The sequence below is a fragment of the Drosophila mojavensis genome, unplaced genomic scaffold (assembly GCF_018153725.1).
Source record: "Drosophila mojavensis isolate 15081-1352.22 unplaced genomic scaffold, ASM1815372v1 contig_136, whole genome shotgun sequence".
Taxonomy (NCBI): domain Eukaryota; kingdom Metazoa; phylum Arthropoda; class Insecta; order Diptera; family Drosophilidae; genus Drosophila; species Drosophila mojavensis.
Window position 1 is genome coordinate 13929452 of NW_025318667.1, and position 16137 is coordinate 13945588.

General features: G+C 34.1%; 1 long non-coding RNA gene across 1 annotated transcript; it reads right to left on the bottom strand.

Annotated features, from left to right (window-relative positions):
- Positions 1 to 560: 560 nt before the first annotated feature.
- On the bottom strand, positions 561 to 2077 carry LOC122756971. The gene is made up of 2 exons (XR_006356823.1): positions 1122 to 2077; positions 561 to 1063 (listed from the first exon to the last, which is right to left on the bottom strand). It is a non-coding gene; the product is annotated as an uncharacterized LOC122756971 (long non-coding RNA).
- Between the last annotated feature and the right edge of the window lie 14060 nt (positions 2078 to 16137).

The window sequence follows — 16137 nt, forward strand, 5'->3', positions numbered from 1 at the left end:
CTTGGTAAGCGTTTAAGTATTACACATCAAAGATTTGCCAAGCAGAGCTTTCAGTTCAGCGGGTGTAGAATTAGGTGGATAAGCGTTTAAGTAATACATCCCAAAGATTTGCCAGCCAGAGTTTTCGAATATGCGCTTGTAGAATTATGTGGTCACTTAAAACATCTGGGTTAGCGTTTAATTATTACATCACACAGATTTGCCGGGCAGAGTATTCAGTTCAACTGTTGTAGAATCAGGTGGTCACTCAATAGTCTGGATAAGCATTTAAGTATTACATACCACAGATTTTCCAGCCAGATTATGCCCTTGTAGAATTAGGTGGTCACTCAATAATCTGGATAAGCGTCGAAGTATTACATCCTAAAGATTTGCCAGCCAGAGTGTTCGATTATGCGCTTGTAGAATTAGGTGGTTACTCAAAACATCTGGGTAAGCGTTTAATTATTACATTACACAGATTTGCCGGGCAGAGTTTTCAGTTCAACTGTTGTAGAATCAGGTGGTCACTCAATAGTCTGGATAAGCATTTAAGTATTACATTCCAAAGATTTGCCAGCATTTAAGTATTACATTCCAAAGATTTGCCAGCCAGAGTTTTCGAATATGCGCTTGTAGAATTATGTGGTCACTTAAAATATCTGGGTTAGCGTTTAAGTATTACATTCCAAAGATTTGCCAAGCAGAGTTTTCGATTATGCGCTTGTTGAATTAGGTGGTCACTCAAAACATCTGGGTAAGCGTTTAATTATTACATCCCAAAGATTTGCCAAGCAGATTTTTCGATTATGCGCTTGTAGAATTAGGTGGTCACTCAAAACATCTGGGTAAGCGTTTAATTATTACATCACACAGATTTGCCGGGCAGAGTTTTTAGTTCAACTGTTGTAGAATCAGGTGGTCACTCAATAGTCTGGATAAGCATTTAAGTATTACATTCCAAAGATTTGCCAGCCAGAGTTTTCGAATATGCGCTTGTAGAATTATGTGGTCACTTAAAACATCTGGGTTAGCGTTTAATTATTACATCACAGAGATTTGCCGGGCAGAGTTTTCAGTTCAACTGTTGTAGAATCAGGTGGTCACTCAATAGTCTGGATAAGCATTTAAGTATTACATACCACAGATTTTTCAGCCAGATTATGCCCTTGTAGAATTAGGTGGTCACTCAATAATCTGGATAAGCGTCGAAGTATTACATCCTAAAGATTTGCCAGCCAGAGTTTCCGATTATTCGCTTGTAGAATTAGGTGGTTACTCAAAACATCTGGGTAAGCGTTTAAGTATCACAGCCCAAATGTCTGATAGAGTTTTGAATTCACCTGGTGGAGTGTTAAATGTCACATCGATGATATCCACTATTCTTGCGCCTCCAGACGGAAAAATAAATTTATGAATTTATTTCACTAAAATAAGATCACTAAAATGGAGATCTGAGTGAACATCTCATCAAAAAGAGAACGTTCAAAGTCGACCATGCGACTATGAGATGGCTCTGCCATGCAGCCTTATTTATACTGAAACTCATTGGCAAAATTCGAGCAGAGCTGCAAAGAGGCAAAGCTACATTAGACCTGAGCTACAACACCACGCAGTAAGCCACAGCCACACCGAAACAATGCTGATACACATACATCATGTATATATGATACATGTATACAGCGACCACACAACGCAAGCACACATGCGCAACAAAGGTACGCGCACGCACACACCGAGACGACCACGAGAAAATCGAAATTCGGTATCGACTGTTGCGCAGACACACAGACACGACCAGCGGCGAGAGAGCTGCTAGTCACATTACTGCACTATGGGAAATTTAGGCGTTTTTCGGTTATTTAGTCGTGTTTTTTTTAAGTATTGAAATTTATAATTATTTTTATGTTGACATATAAATAAAACTCCAATCTTTAAGGTACTGTACCTAAAATTTTGAATAACAGTCACTGTTAAAGTCAGCTAACATTTTCGAAAAGCACCGTGTCTTCAAATTTCAATTTTTGGTAGCCGATTTTCAAATTGTCAGTATTCAAAGACCAGACATATTTTTTTGTGAAATTTAAGACGGATATGGAATATTAGGGCTTCTACTATTTTTCGACATAGCTAAAATTTTATGTCTGAGCTTGTTCAATTAATATTTTGTTAAATTAGCCATTTATTGTAAATCAAATTCAACTTTGCGAAGGCATTATGTCGTAGAGCTACTACTAATTGTAATTTCAATGCAATTTTTCTCAATGTGTACTTTTCGCACAATCGGCAGAAATTTATGTCTTGCAGGTGACAACGAGGTTTCAAACGCGGTGATGTTTCGCTCAATTAGAAAGGCTACTATAATCAAGAAAGGGTAATTATGGATTTTCTTAAATAAGACTATTGTTGATTCAACTTATTAATCATATTTGAAAAGCAAAAGCAGTTTTTTTTGTCAAAATATAAATGCCAAATGGAATAAATGTAGCAGGAACAGAAACAAGTTGTCAACTATGAATGACTGCCTATGACAGCAAATGTTCATAAACTAATTATTCATTCTAGACGGATTATGTAAAATACTGTCCATCTTTCAGGCATTGGGCTACGCTGTAGTGTGGGCAATACTATGAGAATTTATTTAAATAAATAAATAAAAAATATATATAAATATAAATTAAATTTAAAAAATTAAATGCCTACTATAAGCAACCATACGCAGCTATAATGAAATAACAGACAGATATAGATATAAATAAAATAAATAAATAAATAAATAGAAATAATAAATAAATATAAAACACAATTTAATAAAATAAATTAATAAAAATTAATATCAGTAACTACACTACAATAGAATTTCAGCCACTGATTAAAGAAAACACAATATTTAGCATAAGTAGTATTAGTAGTATTGTTTAGTTATAGTTGAAATGGATTTATTAGAAGATTGTGATTGATGTAGGAATGAACAATAAATAATGAGTCGTTGATTTTTGAAGGGTTGATTTAATGGTGTAGGAAGCTTGTGTTTTTCGCTTTGGGAGTTTTTCAAATAATGAAAAGATGAACGATAGATGTAAGATAGGGCGGGTGCCACACACACACTATAGAAGAGTATAACTTTTAAGGTTCAAGTGGGTTCGGTATCAAGGATTTTTTTAAGTAGTCTGTGTATTACGAAGTAAAATCGTCGCAAATTATTTTTTTATAAATATTTTTCTTAGCTTAATCAAAAAAAAAATAAAAATCAATGCACCAACATTGATTGCTATGAAAATAAAAATGTCATAAAAAAATTTACATGCAAATGGAAACAAACCCATCGATGACGAGCACTAGCCTCTAAATATTACGCATTTCAAACAGCAATATTATTTGTAGACATGTATCCATGCCTTAATCTGTCCGTAATATTTTATTCATGGTGCAGAAATTATAAAATGCTTTGCCCTTCCGATATTTATGATGTCAAACCAGAGAAAGAAAAACATGTTTTTTCAAAAGATACAAACATACATATATTTTCTAAATTAAGCACTACTCTGCTCGCATATGCGCAGAGAAGATTAAATTTCCGATCAACTTTTGATCGAATGATATAGCTGTCCAATTTATTCAAATTTCTTTGATGATGTATATACATATACATACAGACATCGAAAGGGGACATGTTTAAACTATCTTAAAGGCTATTATAATAGCTCCTGCTCACGAGGAAGCAAAAAAATCGATCGGCTTTTTACTTAAATTTTGCAGTAATTGACAGCAAGAGCTCTTATTTTTGTTGTTTCAAAATGTATACAGTTTAATAAGTTTAGAAGAGCAAGCAGCAAATTTAAATTTTAACGAGGTTCTTCGGCAACACGCCTCCTACCACACTACTTACCGAACCTACAGCTGTAAATATTAATTTAATTGTTAAGTTTATAAATCTTTGTAATATTTTTCATCCAATTTAACTTCCAACATTCACGTCGATGGCCCTCGTAGCTAGCACGTTTAATAGTTTTTAGATTTATATTTTTTATATTATCTAACAAATAAATAATAAATAATAATAATAATAAATTTTAACGATAAAATTGGCTGTGCTCGAGCTGTTACGTGCGCTAGATTAATTAAGGCCATGTCATGTCGCTGGCGACCCATCGCTCATTGCCGAGAAGCTAGTTTGTTGGATAATTTTGTGATTTGTAGATTAATAGCATGTACATACTAAGTAAAAATAGTAGTTCGTATGATTATAATAATGCTTATAATCTGCCCAATGAGCAATCTACTACTTTTCCCTTGGCCCTACTTTGAAAATAACGCGTTTGCGAAAGTTGAGCTACAATTCAAAGCTACATACATTGCACATGACGCAGCCACAGCTACTCCGAAACAATGGTGACACACACATGTACAGTGTACACTACGAAACAACGCAAGCACACATGCGCACTATTAGCATTTACACACAGCACAAGAGCGACACGAGAGTGTCGCTCTTCTTCATCGACGACAGTACACGCACACATGCGTACCAAAAGCGTGACTCGCAGAGAGTGTTGCCATTTTGGCCTATTTATGGCTAGGTCTAGCTTTTTTGAAATTCTTGAAAAATTCTTCTAGCCTTGAGCCTTAACACAAGATACGTATGTATACAGACAGAGACAACCAGCGACGAGAGAGCCAGCTGCTCTTCGGCTTTGGCAGCAGCACACGCACACAAGGCGCAACAAACCATCAGCCACCATGTCACACAGACACAACCATGCACAATGCGAAAACGGGACGTAAGCACACATGCGTAACTGAAACCACAACGAGAGAGTCGTTCATCGGTAGCGACGCATACCGCTCACATGCTCACCAGAAGTATTCAGTCATGCACAGTCTTTCTCCGCTGTTCGGCAAACACACACATGTCGCAGCAAACCAAAGACCCCGGTCTAAATTCTTACTATTTAATTTACTTTTAATTTTTAATTAACTTATAATTAATTTATATTAATTATAATGAGTCGGAAGCATCGCATAAGCGACTTGTAGATGTTATTATAAATAAAAATATAAAGTAGCATGTACAAATTAATAAATAAAATCGGCATTTCCAACTGAACCCAGACATTGAAAAAAATCCATTAAAATTAATTTTTTTTTTTTTCCTGGAGCAACAAATGCAAGTTAAGACTTGCCTTTTTTTATGGTATACTATTTTTACAATTCAGGGCACTATTCCATAGAATATAATAATAAGAAAATTATATGAAATTGAAATTAAAATTGCAACTGCAACAAGCCACCAGTACTCAAGGCGCACTCGGTAAAGATTGGTTAATTTTAAATATTTTCAGGAAATGAGAGAGCATTATCTGCGTTATCTAGATAAAGTATAAGGACAGGCGGATAGACGGACAGAGCTATATTTACTCAGCTCGTCGCGGTAATCAATAACATATGTATATACTTTATGGAATCTGCGACAACTCCTGTTACATACATTTAACAAAACCATTATACCCTGATAAATAAAAAATACTAAACAATTACCCCTGCTTTAATTGCTTAACAAGATCAATCAATATAAAATTCCTGGAATTTTCTCTTATCGACTTTTCGTCATCATTGGATAAACTTAAAGCTTTTCTAAAAGCATATCCATTATACAAATCTCTAACCACATAGGTAAGGTGTTACTAGAACACTACATTTTACACTAAAAAAAACTGAACCGATAGTGCAAACATGTTCGACAACGAATACGGGTGTTTGCATGAATGTCACTTCTAGAAACATTTCTGACAGTTAAGACGTGTCAGAGCCAAACAGAGTGAGCTTCTTCATTGAGTAACTTAAGGTTAGCGTCGTAGTTTTTCGCCGAGTTGCGATTGCAGCAGTAGCAGAGATGGAAGCAAAAGAAAAACAACAAATTTTCGAAAGTGTGGAATTACTTCAAGGGCTCAGAAGACAAGTATTTTGTAAAATGTTTGAACTGCCAAAAAAAGTATAAGGCGAGTGGAAACACTTCAAATTAGCTGCGATGGTTGCAAAGGATGTCCAACCGTACAGAATTGTTGAAGACGAAACACTTGCTCACTACTCTTACACTTTAGATCCACGCTACAAACTGCCGGATCTTTACAACGACAAAAAACAACCTCAGATAAGTTATACAGATGTTGGAGGAAGTGGCCAACGTTGCAGGGACCTGCAATTTGTGAACATCTAGTGCGAATGTGAAACGAATATTACATGAAAACCGCATCACTTACAACTAAAAACTAAAAAATGCAACCAATCATTCGGCACAAAACATGACTGACAGATTAAAGGAAATTTTGAGAAGATAAGTGACTTAAAAAGAGCTAAATAAAGAAGTGCACACATTTTTTAAATACAACACACAAGAAAATAAGTCACTTTGTAATGTGTGTGGATTAAAATTCTCAGGCACTCAAGCTACAAATTTGAAACGGCATTCGACTACAAAACATGCTGAAAATTTTAAAGCATGGGACAGTAACGAGGACACTGAAGTACAACAATGTGAAAAAAGTGACATATCACACGAGTGAAAATTCCATTATTTCATCAATAATAAAAAATTTCCCTATGGCTGGAAAACCATTTCTGTTCCTCGAAAGTGAAGGGCTTAGGGAATCCCATTTGCAACTCTCTAGGCATGAGCCCAATAATGTCACGAAATGTATTGACTTGTGTGTCTATAAAAGAGCAGTCTATCAAAAACAACATATGGGCTCTGGTAAAGGGAAAGCTGGTGTCGCTCAAAATCGATGTTGCCACTAGATAACGCCATTCTAGGTGTCGATTCGCAAATGATCCACGTTAGCCTATATAATATTGACACACTGGAATATGTATAAAATAAAAAATAGTTGAATTCCTAGACGATTACAGAATAAGTCTGAATCAATAATATTTGCGTTGACATCGATTTGGATGGGATGGAGAGATACATCAAGAACACATATGAGGCTACTCGAAATGTTCGAAGATCAAAAGTAAAAGAATAAGATTTTAAATATACAAAGAAGACGGTTAAGCACGATGGAGGCGGCATAATGGTTTGGGGCAGCTTTTCATGGCAAGGTGTCGGTCCAATTCAGCGAATTGACGGCATCATGGACAGATTCCTGAGTATTTTTTGAAGTACGCCAAAATGTTAAACATTATATTTTTATTTTTTTTTGCTAGAACCCAAAACAACTGGTATGTTTAAAAGGTTGAGAAAAAACTTAGTTTGCTAGAAACTAAGTTCGTTTTTTTATTTCCAGTGGACTTCAGTCCATTTCATATTCCGTAACCTCTAGGCCACAATGAAACACATCTAAGAATAAGGAAAGGAGAAAGAAGTAAGGCTCTTCATCAGTGCTGACAACCTGATCTAAACCATCATTAAATTGGAGGTCGCTAATTCTATAATATTGTATAATATAAAATTCAATTGCTTTAGATATTGAGGAAAACCCATTAATATTTATTACTTATTCTTGGGGAAAAAACGTGAATGCGTTCGCAAATTATTAAATGCGGAAGTAACGCGGAAGGTGATGTTATCTGTTCAAAAAAGAGCAGATAGCAACGGCGTACCGCCTACTCTCTGGAGCAGCTCTAATCGTGATAGTAGCAGTCATACTGGTTGACTTTCATGCTCAAGAGTGCAAAGGTATGGAAGATGGACAGAAAAAATAATCCCCGATCTAAAACAGTAAGCAAGAGATAAGAGAACTTATGACTCCCAAATTCAATGATTTTTTGATGCCAAAACTAAATTCATTACAAAAATGAACATTTCTTCCATTACTTAAAAAATAAACTCCTCATTCCATATCTTTCTTTATGCGCTTATAGGTAGCCAGCAGACATCCTGGGCGATCGGAAATGCAACCTTTCCCAAAGGGGGAATGTACTCCAAATAGGTCGCTATTGTGTGGAGTCCAAACTAGCCGCTGAAAATGGCTGGCTCCGGTGGGATATACTCATATGTCGAATGAATCGGAAGTCTTTGGCTTCAATGGAAATAAAAAAGGAAATATAATGGAAAAGCGTGAAAAAACTGCGGACAACTTGAATCCTGACTAAATACCTAAGCAAGAGATAAGAGAACTTATGACTCCCAAATTCAATGCTTTTTTGATGCCAAAACTAAATTCATTAAAAAAATTAACATTTCTTCCATTACTTATAAAATAAAGAAGGAAATATAATGGAAAAGCGTGAAAAAACTGCGGTCAACTTGAATCCTGACTAAATACCTAAGCAAGAGATAAGAGAACTTATGACTCCCAAATTCAATGATTTTTTGATGCCAAAACTAAATTCATAAAAAAATGAACATTTCTTCCATTACTTATAAAATAAAGAAGGAAATATAATGGAAAAGCGTGAAAAAACTGCGGTCAACTTGAATCCTGACTAAATACCTAAGCAAGAGATAAGAGAACTTATGACTCCCAAATTCAATGATTTTTTGATGCCAAAACTAAATTCATTAAAAAAATGAACATCTCTTCCATTACTTATAAAATATAGAAGGAAATATAATGGAAAAGCGTGAAAAAACTGCGGTCAACTTGAATCCTGACTAAATACCAAAGCAAGAGATAAGAGAACTTATGACTCCCAAATTCAATGATTTTTTCATGAACATGAACATTCCTTCCATTACTTAAAAAATAAACTCCTCATTCCATGTCTTTCTATATGCGCTTATAGTTAGCCAGCAGACAATCTGGGCGATCAGAAATGCAACCTTTACCAAAGGGGGAATGTACTCCAAATAGGTCGCCATTGTGTGGAGTCCAAACTAGCCGCTGAAAATGACTGGCTCCGGTGGGATATACTCATACGTCGAAACTGTACTTTGAAGGCGAATAATAATGAATCGGAAGTCTTTGGCTTCAATGGAAATAAAGAAGGAAATATAATGGAAAAGCGTGAAAAAACTGCGGTCAACTTGAATCCTGACTAAATACCTAAGCAAGAGATAAGAGAACTTATGACTCCCAAATTCAATGATTTTTTGATGCCAAAACTAAATTTATTTAATTTATTTATTTCATTACTTATAAAATAAAGAAGGAAATATAATGGAAAAGCGTGAAAAAACTGCGGTCAACTTGAATCCTGACTAAATACCTAAGCAAGAGATAAGAGAACTTATGACTCCCAAATTCAATGATTTTTTGATGCCAAAACTAAATTCATAAAAAAATGAACATTTCTTCCATTACTTATAAAATAAAGAAGGAAATATAATGGAAAAGCGTGAAAAAACTGCGGTCAACTTGAATCCTGACTAAATACCTAAGCAAGAGATAAGAGAACTTATGACTCCCAAATTCAATGATTTTTTGATGCCAAAACTAAATTCATTAAAAAAATGAACACATCTTCCATTACTTATAAAATAAAGAAGGAAATATAATGGAAAAGCGTGAAAAAACTGCGGTCAACTTGGATCCTGACTAAATACCTAAGCAAGAGATAAGAGAACTTATGACTCCCAAATTCAATGATTTTTTGATGCCAAAACTAAATTCATTAAAAAAATGAACATTTCTTCCATTACTAAAAAAATTAACACCTCATTCCATGTCTTTCTATATGCGCTAATAGTTAGCCAGCAGACAATCTGGGCGATCGGAAATGCATTCTTTACCAAAGGGGGAATGTACTCCAAATAGGTCGCTATTGTGTAAGGTCCAAACAAGCCGCTGAAAATGACTGGCTCCGGTGGGATATACTCATACGTCGAAACTGTACTTTGAAGGCGAATAATAATGAATCGGAAGTCTTTGGCTTCAATGGAAATAAAGAAGGAAATATAATGGAAAAGCGTGAAAAAACTGCGGTCAACTTGAATCCTGACTAAATACCTAAGCAAGAGATAAGAGAACTTATGACTCCCAAATTCAATGATTTTTTGATGCCAAAACTAAATTTATTTAAAAAAATGAACATTTCTTTCATTACTTATAAAATAAAGAAGGAAATATAATGGAAAAGCGTGAAAAAACTGCGGTCAACTTGAATCCTGACTAAATACCTAAGCAAGAGATAAGAGAACTTATGACTCCCAAATTCAATGATTTTTTGATGCCAAAACTAAATTTATAAAAAAATGAACATTTCTTTCATTACTTATAAAATAAAGAAGGAAATATAATGGAAAAGCGTGAAAAAACTGCGGTCAACTTGAATCCTGACTAAATACCTAAGCAAGAGATAAGAGAACTTATGACTCCCAAATTCAATGATTTTTTGATGCCAAAACTAAATTCATTAAAAAAATGAACACATCTTCCATTACTTATAAAATAAAGAAGGAAATATAATGGAAAAGCGTGAAAAAACTGCGGTCAACTTGGATCCTGACTAAATACCTAAGCAAGAGATAAGAGAACTTATGACTCCCAAATTCAATGATTTTTTGATGCCAAAACTAAATTCATTAAAAAAATGAACATTTCTTCCATTACTAAAAAAATTAACACCTCATTCCATGTCTTTCTATATGCGCTAATAGTTAGCCAGCAGACAATCTGGGCGATCGGAAATGCATTCTTTACCAAAGGGGGAATGTACTCCAAATAGGTCGCTATTGTGTAAGGTCCAAACAAGCCGCTGAAAATGGCTGGCTCCGGTGGGATATACTCATACGTCGAAACTGTACTTTGAAGGCGAATAATAATGAATCGGAAGTCTTTGGCTTCAATGGAAATAAAGAAGGAAAAGCGTGAAAAAACTGCGGTCAACTTGAATCCTGACTAAATACCTAAGCAAGAGATAAGAGAACTTATGACTCCCAAATTCAATGATTTTTTGATGCCAAAACTAAATTCATTAAAAAAATGAACATTTCTTCCATTACTAAAAAAATTAACACCTCATTCCATGTCTTTCTATATGCGCTTATAGTTAGCCAGCAGACAATCTGGGCGATCGGAAATGCATTCTTTACCAAAGGGGGAATGTACTCCAAATAGGTTGCTATTGTGTAAGGTCCAAACAAGCCGCTGAAAATGGCTGGCTCCGGTGGGATATACTCATACGTCGAAACTGTACTTTGAAGGCGAATAATAATGAATCGGAAGTCTTTGGCTTCAATGGAAATAAAGAAGGAAATATAATGGAAAAGCGTGAAAAAACTGCGGTCAACTTGAATCCTGACTAAATACTTAAGCAAGAGATAAGAGAACTTATGACTCCCAAGTTCAATGATTTTTTGATGCCAAAACTAAATTCATTACAAAAATGAACATTTCTTCCATTACTTATAAAATAAAGAAGGAAATATAATGGAAAAGCGTGAAAAAACTGCGGTCAACTTGAATCCTGACTAAATACCTAAGCAAGAGATAAGAGAACTTATGACTCCCAAATTCAATGATTTTTGAAATATAGTGGAAATATAAATATAATGGAAAGCGTGAAAAAACTGCGGTCAACTTGAATCCTGACTAAATACCTAAGCAAGAGATAAGAGAACTTATGACTCCCAAATTCAATGATTTTTTGATGCCAAAACTAAATTCATTGCAAAAATGAACATTTCTTCCATTACTTATAAAATAAAGAAGGAAATATAATGGAAAAGCGTGAAAAAACTGCGGTCAACTTGAAACCTGACTAAATACCTAAGCAAGAGATAAGAGAACTTATGACTCCCAAATTCAATGATTTTTTCATGCCAAAACTAAATTCATTACAAAAAGGAACATTTCTTCCATTACTTATAAAATAAAGAAGGAAATATAATGGAAAAGCGTGAAAAAACTGCGGTCAACTTGAATCCTGACTAAATACCTAAGCAAGAGATAAGAGAACTTATGACTCCCAAATTCAATGATTTTTTGATGCCAAAACTAAATTCATTAAAAAAATTAACATTTCTTCCATTACTTATAAAATAAAGAAGGAAATATAATGGAAAAGCGTGAAAAAACGCGGTCAACTTGAATCCTGACTAAATACCTAAGCAAGAGATAAGAGAACTTATGACTCCCAAATTCAATGATTTTTTGATGCCAAAACTAAATTCATTACAAAAATTAACATTCTTCCATTACTTATAAAATAAAGAAGAAAAAATATAATGGAAAAGCGGGGAAAAGACTGCGGTCAACTTGAATCCTGACTAAATACCTAAGCAAGAGATAAGAGAACTTATGACTCCCAAATTCAATGATTTTTTGATGCCAAAACTAAATTCATTAAAAAAATGAACATCTCTTCCATTACTTATAAAATATAGAAGGAAATATAATGGAAAAGCGTGAAAAAACTGCGGTCAACTTGAATCCTGACTAAATACCAAAGCAAGAGATAAGAGAACTTATGACTCCCAAATTCAATGATTTTTTCATGAACATGAACATTCCTTCCATTACTTAAAAAATAAACTCCTCATTCCATGTCTTTCTATATGCGCTTATAGTTAGCCAGCAGACAATCTGGGCGATCGGAACTGAAACCTTTACCAAAGGGGGAATGTACTCCAAATAGGTCGCCCTTGTGTGGAGTCCAAACTAGCCGCTGAAAATGGCTGGCTCCGGTGGGATATACTCATATGTCGAAACTGTACTTTGAAGGCGAATAATAATGAATCGGAAGTCTTTGGCTTCAATGGAAATAAAGAAGGAAATATAATGGAAAAGCGTGAAAAAACTGCGGTCAACTTGGATCCTGACTAAATACCTAAGCAAGAGATAAGATAACTTATGACTCCCAAATTCAATGATTTTTTGATGCCAAAACTAAATTCATTAAAAAAATGAACATTTCTTCCATTACTTATAAAATAAAGAAGGAAATATAATGGAAAAGCGTGAAAAAACTGCGGTCAACTTGAATCCTGACTAAATACCTAAGCAAGAGATAAGTGAACTTATGACTCCCAAATTCAATGATTTTTTGAAATATAGTGGAAATATAAATATAATGGAAAGCGTGAAAAAACTGCGGTCAACTTGAATCCTGACTAAATACCTAAGCAAGAGATAAGAGAACTTATGACTCCCAAATTCAATGATTTTTTGATGCCAAAACTAAATTCATTACAAAAATGAACATTTCTTCCATTACTTATAAAATAAAGAAGGAAATATAATGGAAAAGCGTGAAAAAACTGCGGTCAACTTGAATCCTGACTAAATACCTAAGCAAGAGATAAGAGAACTTATGACTCCCAAATTCAATGATTTTTTGATGCCAAAACTAAATTCATTAAAAAAATGAACATTTCTTCCATTACTAAAAAAATTAACACCTCATTCCATGTCTTTCTATATGCGCTTATAGTTAGCCAGCAGACAATCTGGGCGATCGGAAATGCATTCTTTACCAAAGGGGGAATGTACTCCAAATAGGTCGCTATTGTGTAAGGTCCAAACTAGCCGCTGAAAATGACTGGCTCCGGTGGGATATACTCATACGTCGAAACTGTACTTTGAAGGCGAATAATAATGAATCGGAAGTCTTTGGCTTCAATGGAAATAAAGAAGGAAATATAATGGAAAAGCGTGAAAAAACTGCGGACAACTTGAATCCTGACTAAATACCTAAGCAAGAGATAAGAGAACTTATGACTCCCAAATTCAATGATTTTTTGATGCCAAAACTAAATTCATTACAAAAATGAACATTTCTTCCATTATTTATAAAATAAAGAAGGAAATATAATGGAAAAGCGTGAAAAAACTGCGGTCAACTTGAATCCTGACTAAATACCTAAGCAAGAGATAAGAGAACTTATGACTCCCAAATTCAATGATTTTTTGATGCCAAAACTAAATTCATTACAAAAATGAACATTTCTTCCATTACTTATAAAATAAAGAAGGAAATATAATGGAAAAGCGTGAAAAAACTGCGGTCAACTTGAATCCTGACTAAATACCTAAGCAAGAGATAAGAGAACTTATGACTCCCAAATTCAATGATTTTTTGATGCCAAAACTAAATTCATTACAAAAATGAACATTTCTTCCATTACTAAAAAAATTAACACCTCATTCCATATCTTTCTATATGCGCTTATAGTTAGCCAGCAGACAATCTGGGCGATCAGAAATGCAACCTTTACCAAAGGGGGAATGTACTCCAAATAGGTCGCCATTGTGTGGAGTCCAAACTAGCCGCTGAAAATGACTGGCTCCGGTGGGATATACTCATACGTCGAAACTGTACTTTGAAGGCGAATAATAATGAATCGGAAGTCTTTGGCTTCAATGGAAATAAAGAAGGAAATATAATGGAAAAGCGTGAAAAAACTGCGGTCAACTTGAATCCTGACTAAATACCTAAGCAAGAGATAAGAGAACTTATGACTCCCAAATTCAATGATTTTTTGATGCCAAAACTAAATTCATTACAAAAATGAACATTTCTTCCATTACTTATAAAATAAAGAAGGAAATATAATGGAAAAGCGTGAAAAAACTGCGGTCAACTTGAATCCTGACTAAATACCTAAGCAAGAGATAAGAGAACTTATGACTCCCAAATTCAATGATTTTTTGATGCCAAAACTAAATTCATTACAAAAATTAACATTTCTTCCATTACTTATAAAATAAAGAAGGAAATATAATGGAAAAGCGTGAAAAAAACTGCGGTCAACTTGAATCCTGACTAAATAACTAAGCAAGAGATAAGAGAACTTATGACTCCCAAATTCAATGACTTTTTGATGCGAAAACTAAATTCATTAAAAAAATGAACACATCTTCCATTACTTATAAAATAAAGAAGGAAATATAATGGAAAAGCGTGAAAAAACTGCGGTCAACTTGGATCCTGACTAAATACCTAAGCAAGAGATAAGAGAACTTATGACTCCCAAATTCAATGATTTTTTGATGCCAAAACTAAATTCATTAAAAAAATGAACATTTCTTCCATTACTAAAAAAATTAACACCTCATTCCATGTCTTTCTATATGCGCTTATAGTTAGCCAGCAGACAATCTGGGCGATCGGAAATGCATTCTTTACCAAAGGGGGAATGTACTCCAAATAGGTCGCTATTGTGTAAGGTCCAAACTAGCCGCTGAAAATGGCTGGCTCCGGTGGGATATACTCATACGTCGAAACTGTACTTTGAAGGCGAATAATAATGAATCGGAAGTCTTTGGCTTCAATGGAAATAAAGAAGGAAATATAATGGAAAAGCGTGAAAAAACTGCGGTCAACTTGAATCCTGACTAAATACTTAAGCAAGAGATAAGAGAACTTATGACTCCCAAGTTCAATGATTTTTTGATGCCAAAACTAAATTCATTACAAAAATGAAAATTTTTTCCATTACTTATAAAATAAAGAAGGAAATATAATGGAAAAGCGTGAAAAAACTGCGGTCAACTTGAATCCTGACTAAATACCTAAGCAAGAGATAAGAGAACTTATGACTCCCAAATTCAATGATTTTTTGAAATATAGTGGAAATATAAATATAATGGAAAGCGTGAAAAAACTGCGGTCAACTTGAATCCTGACTAAATACCTAAGCAAGAGATAAGAGAACTTATGACTCCCAAATTCAATGATTTTTTGATGCCAAAACTAAATTCATTACAAAAATGAACATTTCTTCCATTACTTATAAAATAAAGAAGGAAATATAATGGAAAAGCGTGAAAAAACTGCGGTCAACTTGAATCCTGACTAAATACCTAAGCAAGAGATAAGAGAACTTATGACTCCCAAATTCAATGATTTTTTGATGCCAAAACTAAATTCATTACAAAAATGAACATTTCTTCCATTACTTATAAAATAAAGAAGGAAATATAATGGAAAAGCGTGAAAAAAACTGCGGTCAACTTGAATCCTGACTAAATACCTAAGCAAGAGATAAGAGAACTTATGACTCCCAAATTCAATGATTTTTTGATGCCAAAACTAAATTCATTAAAAGCATGAGATAAGAGAACTAATGATTCCCAAATTCAATGATTTTTTGATGCCAAAACTAAATTCATTACAAAAATGAACATTTCTTCCATTACTTATAAAATAAAGAAGGAAATATAATGGAAAAGCGTGAAAAAACTGCGGTCAACTTGAATCCTGACTAAATACCTAAGCAAGAGATAAGAGAACTTATGACTCCCAAATTCAATGATTTTTTGATGCCAAAACTAAATT